Source organism: Amblyomma mixtum, chromosome 2, assembly GCF_055824585.1.
Source record: "Amblyomma mixtum isolate Tamu chromosome 2, ASM5582458v1, whole genome shotgun sequence".
In the NCBI taxonomy this organism is placed as follows: domain Eukaryota; kingdom Metazoa; phylum Arthropoda; class Arachnida; order Ixodida; family Ixodidae; genus Amblyomma; species Amblyomma mixtum.
In genome coordinates this window covers 201,669,336-201,679,998 of record NC_143013.1, presented here as the reverse complement: position 1 = coordinate 201,679,998, position 10,663 = coordinate 201,669,336, and the positions used below count along the sequence as shown (strand labels likewise).

The 10,663-nt window shown below is 49.6% G+C and overlaps 2 pseudogenes; both read right to left on the bottom strand.

The window, feature by feature from the left end:
* Positions 1 to 3,585: 3,585 nt before the first annotated feature.
* Positions 3,586 to 4,517, bottom strand: LOC149362236 (uncharacterized; annotated as a pseudogene).
* A 1,920-nt stretch (positions 4,518 to 6,437) lies between these two features.
* Positions 6,438 to 7,539, bottom strand: LOC149362235 (uncharacterized; annotated as a pseudogene).
* Positions 7,540 to 10,663: the final 3,124 nt, after the last annotated feature.

Here is a 10,663-nt window from a genome sequence, read left to right as displayed (position 1 = left end):
GAAGCACCAGCAAAGTGCGCATATGTGCTGCTATTTGTGGGCCGCAGCCCAAATCCTACGCACATTACAAGTGCGTATGTTTCGTCAAGTACGTCTTGAGCCTCGAGTGGCGATTCGATGGTCCGCTTCAAATGTAGTTTTCCGCTGAGAAAAACTGTGCACAACACACGGCCTGAATGATTGGTGTTTTCAGTGAAACCGGACCAACTTCGGCAGCATTGCGTAACTCATCTCCGAGCCCTCGAGTTCACAAAGGCCAAAAAAAAAACGATGCCTGGCTGTGCTGTAAGGCACAGCCTATTCCAGCCTGGGCTCGGCAGGTGGAGGCTGTCACACGGGACGTAAACTCCTGTTTGACTTGGTGCCATTTGCGAAGCTGCCGCATCTGGAACTGGAGCGTCTGTTCCCGAATCGCATGCTGTGCCGCTTCGTGTGCTACAGCGCCGCTTGCAGTTTTTCTTCTTTTAGCAGGTGGTGCGCCTTACTCACAGAGATTTCTGTTCTTCCTCCTGATCGGTGCTTTTTTTTTGTGAACCTCAGCTCTGAAAACTGTGTGGAAACCAATGCAGCCAGACGGTGGCTGTGCAGGCCACTGGAAACCGAATGAAAAACTGATGAGTGCTTATTGTCTTGCCATGGGCTTGGAAAGGAGGCTGCATACTTCCAATCTAGGATGAGATGTCTCATTGTCTTCTTTCCAGCCCATCAAGCAAATACGCCTACCCTCCCTTTTATACCCCATGGGGTGTGATCCAGTCTTGGGAGTCGGCGTCTTCGAGGTCGACGGGCTCAGGTTCTTCACTGATGACAGTGTCAAAGAATGACCTCTGGATAGTGGTGGGAGGACTAGTAGGTGCAGGCCGTGTCTGTGCAGTTGGCACCAGGCTTTCCATGCTAGCAGCAACATCCGAGCTCGCAGCGTATGACCAGTGCGGCCAGCCCTGTTTTGCACCTTCCATCAATGAGAATGAGGTGAAAAATTGTGGCATGAGGAACTAACAGTACAAAAATGAAGTCGACTACTTCCGGTGGATGATGGCAGGACTCCAAGCTTGAGTTTACCTGAGAGGCTGGCTTCATTTGGTGTGAAGAACTTTCTTGTAGATAGCACTAAGAATTCTATACCAGTAGGTGCTGATAAATGCAGCATGTGGCAGCATGTCAAATGCGCTGCGCACATCGAGGAGGACGAGGTAAGCTGCATGCCGATCGATCTTTGCTTGCTCCAGTATGGACGTCACGTGGGCGATGCAATCTGCTGTGCAGCGCCCCGCTCGGAATCCACTTTGCGCGGGAGCCAGGGCACCGCGGGCAGAGGCAATCCACTCCAGCCTGGTGAGCGCCATGGCCTCGAGGGTTTTGCCCGCTGCCGAGGTGAGCGAGACTGGCCGATAGGACGTGATGGCTCGCTGGGGCTTGCCTTTCTTATAAATGGGCACGACCACGGCGCTCCGCCACTCGGTTGGGACCTTGCCGCTGCGCCAGACTGCGTTGAATGCAGCGAGCAGTGCTGGGCGCTGGTCCCTTTCGATGTTGAGCAGCATTCTGTATGTGATGCCGTCCTCGCCGGGTGCGCTGCGGCTGCCGCGTCGTGCCTCCAGGGCTCGCTCGAGCTCGTGAGCAGCCAGGTCTGCTCTGCAGGCCTTGGCGATGGCAACCTGGAGCTGGGTTGTGACGGGCGGGAGCGGAGCGTTGAGAGGCGAGATGGCTTGCGCCGCGTAGTTCGGTGCAGCAAAGCTGTCTGCCAGCTTTTCGGCCAGCGTCGCCGTGTTGTATCCGGCAGCTATGGCGATGGCCAGGGCTGGGCAGCGAGGCACTGGGGGGTTGAGCATGGCGTGCAGAATGCGCCATGCTTGGCCAGGGTGTCGGTTGTCGTTTAGCGTGGCGCAGAGCCGCTTCCAGCTCTGCCTTCGGCGGCGTACTGCGTGGCGACGACAGTCCGCGTCAGGGCGGTTGTAAAGCGTCCAGTGCTCGGGCTTGCGGGTGCGAAGAGCTCGACGCTGCGCTCTTCTTCTTGCAGCCCGGAGGTTGAGGAGCTTAATGTCCGGTGCCGGGGTGCCAGTTGGGACGGTGCAGCGGGTTGTCGCGCTGCGCGCACACTCGGCCACATGTGAGAAGTCCGTGCTGGGAGGAGCCGCAGTGGAGCACAGATCGCGGAAACGCGACCTCTTCACGACACTGTAGCACCGCGTGCCCGCACGGTCGCGAAAGGAGGGGGTGAGGGTGATCGGGTAGTGGTCCGAGCCCTGCGTGTCCGCGTCACACTCCCACTTGTACGCGCAGCTGCTTGTGACGAGGGAGAGGTAGATCGCGTTGTGGCTACCCACTCGCTGCACATGCGTGGGGCAGCCTGTGTTAATAACGTGCAGGCGCGCTGCCTGCGACGACGCGAGTAACGCACCCCCAGTGAGTGTTGTGGGCATTGAAATCCCCACAGATCACTGCGTCCCTTCCCAGTCGGTCGGACAGTTTGCACACGAAGTCCGTGTCCCACGGGATGTTTGGGCGGACGTAAATACTTGCCACGGCCGTGTCTGTGTTGCGGACGCGCACAATCGCTGCGCAGCACTCGACTGCCTCGCTCACAAGGTCGTCGACCGTCACTACAACGTGCGGTAACGTGTTGCGCACATAGATGGCCGTGCGTGGGGAGTCCACACGATGTGACGCGATGCTGCACGGTATTGCGTTGCACGATGCCACATTGCAGGTTGACGGCCCACTGTAGCCAATATATCCCGGTAGTTTCATCTCCTCCGCGCGCACGTATGTTTCCTGCAATGCGAAAACATCACAGTCGATGCGCGGGAGGAGTTGGACGAGCTCTGCGTGTCAGCGGCGCAATGAGCGGCAGTTCCACTGTCTTATGCGCGGCCGAGGGACGCGTGGGGCATTATCCATGGCGGGTCAGGGCTTGGTGGGCAGCCAGGGCTGCGTCGCACAGCTGACGGGCTGGGGAGGTGGCTGGCAGGTAGTCAATCATTGCTCTGACTGCTGTCAAGAGAGCCGCAATGACTGCATCTTTCTCGCTCTCTCCGTGCTAGCAGACGACGCAGCGGGAGAGCTGCCGCTGCCGTTCGGTTGGCGCTTCTGTTGCGGGGTCTCCGGCGCGTCGGCGATGGGAGAGGGAGTGGGGGAGGAGGAGGCCGCTTCACTAATGCCACCTAGAACTAGGTTCAGGCCTGCTCACTGCCGCCGTGACGTCAAGTGTCTTGACCGAGCCGCGCGGAAGTGGGAGGCTGTGAAGCGCATATCATCGCTTCCCGTGAAAAGAAGGAATGATCGTGGCGAAGTGCACATGTGTAATAGTTTTATTTTGCCTTTGCATTTTGATTGGCAGTGTATGTTATGAATGCATAATGCTTCAGAATCCGTGCATTTAGCTGTACAGCAATTTATTATTCCACTAAAAATAGAGATTGTGCGCCGTGGAACGTGTGACCCTTTTATAAGAGTAAAGTTCGATGGCCCAACAAAGTAATGAAATAAAAAAGGTAAATATAATGAGTCTTTATTTACACACGCGCTTGGCACATACACACACATACACACTGTGTCCAGAAAACACATGGAAACTGTTGTTACTCATTTTGCAAACTTCTACAATTTCCTTTGTTGAATCGGCGTTTTTCTACTCTTCAGAACATCAGTCTTCATGGAAACATAGTTCTTCAGAAGAGTGTTTGCTGCTGCCACAAATATGTTCGTCAGCACAGTGTCAGGATGGTGACCATTGTTACAGACATCAAAATCCTCTGTTTCACAAAGATGTCTTGTGACAGCCACAAGTAGCTCCCTCTGTTTATGTGTTGCATGAAAACGCGCAGCATTCACTTTGTTGGTAAGCTGCTCTAAGACAATGTGGGCGTGTAGAACCGCATTAACGACAGCCGGTTGAGGAAACTTGAGAGCACCTCTCGAGAGGTTTTCGATTAGGAGATTCCTTTCAAGTTGAACTTCCCGGTCCTCAGACGTAATATTCATGGCACAATACTGACAGGGCAGCTTCTTTAATGCGGCGTGGGCGCAAAAGCCTGCGATGTATGTTATTACCGGCAGAATGGATTCCTTATTTCTTATATCATGATCTGACACCTTTATGCCGTACTCCTCTGTCAACTGAGCTCCGTCAAGTGTTTCAGAACATGGCTTCTGCATTTCCTGCATATCTGGCAAAACCAAACTGTCTTGTAGCCTCAGTTTTTTCTCTGACTCAAAGACTTGTTGGATTGAGATATGATAATTCGTTCCCGACAGCCGATGGTACTGTCCGAACCTTTCTTCCAGACTGTCGGTCTGAAATTTTCCCAGCAACACGTAGTCGAAATTCAATTCTTCAAGGCAGTACCAGCACAGTTCGACAGGCGAGTAACAAGTCAGCCGCAGCGCTGCGTGTGTTTCAGTGGTTAGTGCGCCTGTATCCATCCTGATGTCTCGCCATGTGTCCAACCAATCCACGAATTTATTAAGAAATTCTATCTGGTTGTCAGCCAAACTCTTTACTCTGCCCTTAGCCTTCTTCGTCTTTTTGACTTTTTTTGGTGCCTTCCGGGGGCCCTTGGCAGGAGGGAGATCGGGTGGCGAAGGCTTGCTGCTGCCGTTTTTCTGCCGGCTCTGCGTGGGCCAGAGAACCGGTCGGTTTTCTTAGGCATTGCGATGGCGCCGGCGTTTGCGAGCCCTGCTGCTCCTTGGGGGACGCGCTGTTGCTGCTTGCTGTTGGGGGCACGATCGTGGGAAGGACAAAAGAGCCGTCCAAGTCGGTGTCCAGGAGCGATGCTGTGTGGCTCGGGTTGTGGCCACGGGCAGGAGAGGCGCCTTCGCAGACAGGCTCTGCTACCTCTTGCAGGAGATGGAGCTCCTATCTCCAGCTTCCACAGGGATCGTAATGACTGTGGATGGTGTTGAGGTCCGGGGGCTGTTGTCAGTAGGTTGTGGCATGCCCGCTGGGGTCCTGGGGGTGAACGGGTGTTGGCCAGTGCTGACCAGGTGTCGAGCCTGTTCTTGCATCTCGATTACCTTGTTTGCTTCTGCAAACAGCTGCTTAAGCATTCGTGAGCAGCCGACGCTGCCAGAGCGGCGGCGCAGAGATTGGAGGCTTGATGGGGCACCCTCCATCGTCTCTTTAAGACGGTTGGGTTTTCTAAGCTAAGTTATGGAGCTGTTAATAAGCCCAATGATGGGGAAAAGCTAGAAATACTAGGAAAACAGGGACAGAAAATTAAGAGCTGCGGTGGTACCGAGCTCCCGTCGAGCTTTTTTTGTATTGAAGCAAGAGGTGCATCATCGCAGAACTGTTGGGCTTTTATGGATGGGAGTGCTCGCCCTATGTGTCGTCCCAAAAGGAATCAGAGGCTCTACTACTCAGGACACAAAAGAGTGCATTGCACAAAGTACCAATCATTGATGTGCCCAAATGGAATTACGTGTCAGTTGGATGGGCACTATCCAGAGAGCCATCATGATTTACTAAGTGAGCCCCTTATATCATTCTCCCTGATAGTTCGGTCTCTTGATTTCCTTCACTGAGCGCCATAAAAAGTGGCACCGAAATGTCAGAAGCACACTAGTGGGATTTACCTCCCGTAAGCGGGCCATTCCGTAAACGGGCTTTTTTTTTGTGCAGGAATACTCCGAGAGAGTGGACTGTATGCCCAGTTGGAGAAGCTAGTGAACGGTAAAGACTTCGTTATTTATGGGGACCCTGCATACCCGCTTCGTCCACTTCTGATGAAGCCGTATAGTGGTTGCTATTTGACACATGGCCAGGACGCTTTCAGCTATGCGATGAGCGGAGTCCGCCAGGTGGTAGAGTGGGGATTCGGGAAGGTTAGTGCTGAATTTGCCTTTGTAGACTATAAGAAAACCCAAACACTTCTTTTGCAGCAAGTGAAGTGTAAAAAATGTATAAGGTGGCCACATTCTCAACGAACTGTCACACAACTATTTATGGCAGACAAGTATCCACGTATTTCAACTTACACCCACCTATCCTGCGTGAGTACCTGCACCCGCTCCCTGTGTAATTATCTCAGCTGAGATAAAGTGTATTTCAATAAAATGAATCAAGCTTGTGCTTGGGCACGTGCTAATTTATTTTTGCCATGAGGCTTTGAGTCACCTGCATGAGAGCGTTGTCCCTTGCATCAGCACATCTCTGCTCCTAGGCAGGATGTCGCCTCTCTTACTTTTCTTCGCTGCGTTCTCTGCGCTCCTGAATTCTTTCTTCATGCTCCATAATTTTCAACTCTTTCTCCCATTGAAACTTGCTTTCTTCTAACGCCAATCGGCGCTATTCAACCTCGCTGTCTTTTTCTTTCATGGCCATTTCATGCCTCATCTTTTTAAGCATGAAATCGTAGTCGGTGTAGTGATCTGCTTTTCTTTTTACTGCAGAAGACACAATTTTCAAGGAATAAGCAGGGAACATGTATGGCGTTTCATGTTTCAGGCACAATATCTCGAATATGAACATTTGCAGATAACCTGCCTGATCCTGGGTAACTCGGGGGCATTTGCTGTTGCACTCGCTCAGGTGGCTGAGTGCTGGGAAGGCTCCTGGCATCAGGCACTGCAGGAGTTGGGTCCATAGGAGGCGTTCCATATATACCAGCAGCGCGAACACAAAAAACAGGAAGGAGGAGGAGATAGTACCGAGCGCTGACAGCAACGCAATGAAGCCGTCCGCAGATACACCACAGTCATTTCGGAAGGTCACCATACCGTGTCTATCGATCGCGTCACGAACCCATACTGTGAGGGTATCCTGAGGAATGGAATAAAACAGGTCCTTGATATTAATGGAGAAGCCATTGAACGACTTTGTTCTGTTCTCTTGCAGGAATCTGACAACTTCTTCGGTGTTTTTTGCAAGAAAGGGGTCATTGACTGAAAGTCGCTTCAGGTTGCTTTGAAAAAACTTGGCGACTTCTTTTTGCCAGGTCAACTTTTCAGACACAGTCACACGCGAAAGGCATCCAGTCTTGTGTGTCTTCGTGGTAAAGAACATTTCTAGACAGCCAGTCTTCTTTCCTTGTATTGTACTTGAAAGGTTCTCTAAATTCAGTCGTTGGCATAGCTTCTTTGCATTACTTCTTAGTTTTGATTCGGATTCAGCGCTCTGATTTGATTCAGTGCTCTGTATTATCTTCTCCTTCTTCTTCCAGTGTTGTGTTCGCGCTGCTTGTATATATGGATCGCAACCAACTAGCCCGGCAGATGCTGTTATAGGAGGTGTGCTTGGGATGCGCTGCTTGTCATCTGCAGTCTGCCAGCATGCCGTGCGATAACTCTGCCGGCGGGGCCCTGCTGCTACCTGTAAACGGAACTTATGAAAATTTGCTTTCACCAACAAACCTGCATGATGCAAATTCAGCCTCTGTGATGGCAGCTGAATTATTGCAGATTGCAGAAACGCTTACTGGCCATGTTGAGATTGATACCGGCACTTTCTGGTGGTGTAGCCCGACATGTCGCCGCGTACCTCTCCATGTAAAAATCCCTGGCAGCGGCAGTCTTTTTCCGCGCTGCGGTTTTGTTCATTGGCTGGGAAGCGGCTGCAAGGTCTTTCCTGCTCACAGACACACCATCTTTTCTTGAACGTTTAATATTATAAGGTGTCCCTTCGATTTGAGACAAGATGTCCCGAAGGAGTTGGTTACGCTCGCTGTACTCTTCTGTTCCCAATCTAAATGGAGTCAAGTACAGAAATTAATGCTTGCGCGCACACACAAAAATAATAAGAAAACTTCTTTTGATTCCTCCTATCGTTGGCAGCATACCGCGAAATCAGGAGGTCTAACCGATCGCGCTCGCTACGCGACATAATTGTTTTTTTTCAGCATCGCTTTCAACCGAAGGGCGATGTCATCCCATTGGTCGGGACTCCTAAATGGGTCACTTCCAACATCCAATTTGGGCGTATAAAATACTCCGCCTGCGTTGGCAGCATCTCTTCCATTACTTGCGTCGGCTTGCATATTCACCGCGGATGACAGCACGTGTACCACTGGCATCTGCATGTTTACGATGTTGTGGTTCCATATCGTGTTGCCATCTAGTGACAGACACTGAAAGCGCTGTAGAGCTGGGCTGAACATTTTTCTGTTTCTGACAACATAATTCGTATATTACTGTTTTCAATGAAGGAAAAAATGTATAACGTTTAATGAAGTGCAAAAGCAGACACATGGCTAAAAAATTCTTTGACAGGTGCGGTTGCTATGACGATAAACGTACACAGTGTCACTTAGGCTTAAAAGGTCAAAAATCGCCTCATTATCTGAAAAACAAGGGGCATTTGTCACTATTATTTTGGCATGTGGGTGAGAGTAGACAAAATGAAAGCTAACAGCACAGTTCACAGCGAGTAATCGTGTTGAAGAAAGCAACGGCGAAGTGAATTCGTTCTGAAGCAGGCGAGATGGTCGCCGCCATGTTCTCTACGCAGCATGTAGCGTCCCACGTTGTATGCGCTACGCTATGCTTTATAGCGGGCGGGCATCTGCAACGCTCGGCTAGATACTTAGCATTCTGCGGATGTGCATTTGTTACTCGCAGTGTCATTGCGTGTGCAAGCTCACTGCGTACGTCCAACTAAAAGGGCCTGCCCCTTGGAGGGGCAGGCGTCGTCCACAGGGTGATGCCATTGGCATGCAGGGCGTGCTGCGCGCTGGCAACGCCACCCAGCTGGGCCAGCAGGTACATCATCACAAAGGATCATCACAAAGTCTTTCTCACAAAAAATTATTTTTCTTTGTGCTTCACAGCTTTAGAGAATGACATTTCCTTATTTCAAAAACTGGTACTGCACTCTCTTTTACATGGCTACCTCGTTTAGAGATACTTACACACTTTTCCTATTCCACAGCAACGGCTCGCAGAATACTCATTCCTGTGCCTGCTAAGCTCTTCAACGTTTTATCATTCACGCGCCTTCCGTGTAGTTTGATTGCACACCCTATTATGCCTTTTTCTGCTGTTTTTCTTTTTCTGGCTGGAGGACTTGACTACCTCACTTGCAGGTATTTTTTTTTTATTTTCAAGTTTATTTTGTAAGCTAGAAGGGCACTCTTTCAATGAGTGCCTATTTACTGTCAGCTTTGATGGGTCGCAGGAGACTGGCACACCTGTAGCCCAGCCGCTATACTGTTTCGAGGTTAGAAACTACAGTTGAATCCCGTTACAACGAAATTCACGGTGAACGAAAAAAAATTCGTTGTCGCGGAACTTCGTTGTCACAAAAATTTGATGTGAAACGCACAATAGAATTACCCAAGAAGCAGAAAGGACTTTTATTTCCAAAAATCGGTAATCTTTGCTTGCTTGCGCTTCATGGCGAGCAACGACGTCACGCGATTTTCACATCGGTCAGCAAACTCATTGCGACATCGTCATCACCAACTTGCCCAAAAAGAAGTGTTAATGAAGTCATCATGGACAGCAAGGAAATTCTGAATGAAATCGAACGCGTCCATCACCTTTGGGGCGGTTGCCGCAGCGGGTGCGTCCTGCAAGTCACCTTCGTCATCGGAAGAGTCATCATTCCGGGTGGCTTTTATGATCTGCTCATCACTTAAGTCTTCATGAGCGATAACACAGGCGTCAGCGCCGATGTATTCATCAAAGTCAAGATTAGGTGGCACGTTTCCCGTTTCTTCCAGTGCTTTCCAGGCGGCCGTGATCCCCGGAACCGGTGACGCTTCACCATCGTCGTCTGTAACGTGGTGTTTCGTCAGCCGAACTTACGGGTCGTTCTTCGGCAAATCCTGCGTGCCTGAAACAGTTCGCTATTATTGAGTGACCCAGTGAGCTCGAGGCAGCAGGCATAATTTGCAGTGCCACGTACAGATCCACCTTCGTCTCTCGGCCGGTTTCGATGTTGAAGAGCAGCCGCTGAATTAACCGCCCACGGTAGGCGCGCTTCAGGCTCAGAATTAAGGGGGAATGAGGGTCTTGAAAACTTTTTTTATTTCTTAATATATCTTGCTGAAAATTGGCATGCATATATATCTTTGAATGCTGATTCCAAATATATATTCAGATTTTAAATATCTCATCTTGAAATGAAGATATGGTAGTATAATTTTTCCCTATATATGTCTTTTTTTACGGGTTGTTGTGGTAATTTCTTAATTAAAAAAACTGGTTTGAAAGAAATGGTGTCATTTCCAAGGGTCCATTGCACATCCTAAAGCTAAAGAAATTTTAAAAAAGTCATTATATTGGTCATGAATCAATAACAAAATTGGAAGAAAAAAAACAATGTGCAAGTAATTAGCTTACATCAGACCTAACTGCTAGTCTTTGAGGTTTAATGAAAAACAGAAAGCTTTAGGATGTAGCTGAGGTTTTACTCAAAAAAATACCAAGTTCATTAAAATCCGTTCATGCAAACATTATGAAAAGTGCCGTAAGGCAAAGGCATTTGACCAAAAAAACGAAGCTGAGAAAATTGCATTCAAAGATTTACTTACTCTGCCACTTTTGTTTATTGGTCATATGGAAAAAATTAATGCTTTAGCATGCAGCCCAGTTATTGCCGTACACAATAAAACCCAACTTGCAGAAATCTGTTCAAGTAAAGGTTGTGAAAATCTTTATATGGCATTGGCACTTGACAAAAAAAGAGCTCAGAAAGTCACTTGCTACTTTCTTTTAACATTCA